Raw genomic sequence first — 2500 nt, forward strand, 5'->3', positions numbered from 1 at the left:
AGCTTTAAACAGCGTGACATGAGTTCAAGTCCCTTTAGGAGCTTTCTGACAATCACAGCAACACGTTGGCTCCATGAATGTGATGTAAGAGAACAATAACTTCATTATCAACTGACTATTGCTCACTACACACACACACACACACACACACACACACACACACACACACACACACACACACACACACACACACACAACAGAGGTTTCAATTACACAATTAAAGTGTGACAAGCCAATTGAAACGTCAGTCCCTTTCACACACACACACACACACACACACACACACACACTCATACACACACACACACCATATGCTGCGCAGCGTGTTGCTCTCTCGCTTTAATTGCCTTCGTCTCCACATTGAAGGATTTTAATGAGAAGCAAATTAAAAAGAAGAAAGAAAAAAAGAAGTTTTTAGTTTGTTTGTATCTTAAAAAGTTAAATAAACAATGAATTATGAAGTCATTAATACAGCATGTGTACTTGTTGTATTTGTACACATTATGTACACAATTACATTGTTTAGATTCTGGGGAAAGAAATCTTAACTTCAACTCAATTCCATCAATTTACGTATAAAATAAATATATAAATATAAATGACGTCATCATATGCAAACTGCAAACAAGTACTAGCAACAACAACAACAACAACAGGTTTAATTTAGACGAGCTTAAACTTTAGAAGTTTTTAAAAGCTGAAAACACACAGAAGAGGAAATGTTATTCTCCCACCAGCTCGTGCAGCAAAACCCTTCAGCTCGAGGCAGACACACAACAACAACAACAACAACAACAACAGCAGCAGCCTGACCCTCTAAACATGTTGTGTCAACACTTGTCAGAGAGAAGAGACACAAACCTGAAGAGGAACCAGAGCCGCTGCAGCAGGAGAGTCCAGAGAGTCCAGAGAGTTGTGTTGTGCAGATAAACAACAACAACAACAACAATAATAATTAAAAAAGGCAGGAAACCGGAGTCAAACTGTCCGTTAGAGGCCGAGCTGCCCTCTGAGGTTTAGTCCTCGATGAGCTCGATGCTGAATGAGAAGAGTTCAGAGCCCAGCGTGAGAGAGAGAGAGAGACAGAGAGAGAGAGAGAGCGAGAGAGAGATTTGGCCCCGCCCCTTTGCGTTTGCCTCAACCAATAAGGTTGAGGCAAACGCAAAGGGGCGGAGGGAGAGAGAGAGAGAGAGAGAGAGAGAGAGAGAGAGAGAGAGAGAGAGAGAGAGAGAGAGAGAGAGAGAGAGAGAGAGAGAGAGTCTCGTGGTGATTAGAGTCTGATGGATGTGCAGCGGGTGATTTCTCCATCATTGCGTGACGTCACGTGACTTCATGCTTCATGTAAGAAAATAAAAAACATAAAGTAAATCAAATCCTTTCAAAACGTTTCATTTTAGTGCATTTTATTGGGTTTTAATCCGTTCACCCTCAACTAAAATACAAATAAGGAAAATATGTTCAGCGTTAAACAAAATATCAAACTTCCATTTGTGTGTTTTTAGAAGTTTTTTGTTGCTGCGAGAAAGAAAAAAAACTTCCCTTTTCATCACCGCGTTAAACTTTAATAAACTCCAACAGACAAAAGGCTTCTTCTTTTGGGGGGAAAAGAGAAATCTCCATCACACCCCCTCCACACACACACACACACACACACACACACACACACACACACACACACACACACACACACACACATTAAATGGACCAGGCCAACAACCCGCGGCCCGGCGGTCGGAGTGCCACGCGCTCGGCCTCTCTTCCGTTAAGCAGATGAAAGGTGGCATCTGTCTTTATTGTGCGAGTAAATCCCCTCCGCCATTGACCGCAGACACTTCACATGTTGATGAGGAGGAGGAGGAGGAAGGCCCCAAACACACACACACACACACACACACACTTTGTTCCCCTTCTGGGTGGAGACGTTATGCAAATCAAACCAAACCGTTTGTGAGCATGTTGAACAGATAAAAACAACAACGCTCACTTCCTGCAGGACTTTACGGACATTTGTTGTGGAAGAAATTTAAGACTCAAGCCCCGCCCCCAACAGGAAGCTGTGGTCGATCACCAGAGGGTCACATGACAAACTATTCAAAGCTCTAAAGGGGCCGTCGCCGCCATCTTTGCATGAAAGTCGTTGGAGAAGTTAGTTTTAGTCCTGATGAAGGTGAAGATGAAGATGAAGGCGTGTCCATCACCAGCAGCAGAAACCAGCACAGAGACGTCTAGTCAATGGGCTCCCAATGGCAACCAGTGGCTCCCAATTTGGCTCCCATTGTGGCTCCCATTGTGGCTCCCAATGGCAACCAGTGGCTCCCATTGTGGCTCCCAATGTGGCTCCCAATGGCAACCAGTGGCTCCCATTGTGGCTCCCAATGGGAACCAGCTGTTCAGACATTCGTGGAAAATAATAAATAACTTCATTTTTTCCCCCAAACTCTGAAACGGGTTTCAAGAGATTTGAGCGTTACAAAAACAAACTAAGCTTTTAAATAAAAAG

At 43.6% G+C, this 2500-nt stretch overlaps 1 protein-coding gene across 1 annotated transcript in view; it reads right to left on the reverse strand.

Moving 5' to 3' along the window:
- Nucleotides 1-997, reverse strand: part of cited1 (Cbp/p300-interacting transactivator, with Glu/Asp-rich carboxy-terminal domain, 1) — a 4732-nt gene extending 3735 nt beyond the window's left edge. Inside the window, exon 1 of the mRNA XM_068588167.1 lies at nucleotides 862-997. The gene's annotated coding sequence lies outside the window, so the exon portion shown is untranslated. The remainder of the gene's footprint in view (nucleotides 1-861) is intronic.
- Nucleotides 998-2500: the final 1503 nt, after the last annotated feature.

Source organism: Clinocottus analis, unplaced genomic scaffold (genome assembly GCF_023055335.1).
Source record: "Clinocottus analis isolate CAN_PGR_092001 unplaced genomic scaffold, fCliAna1.0.p SCAF_21, whole genome shotgun sequence".
Lineage (NCBI taxonomy): Eukaryota > Metazoa > Chordata > Actinopteri > Perciformes > Cottidae > Clinocottus > Clinocottus analis.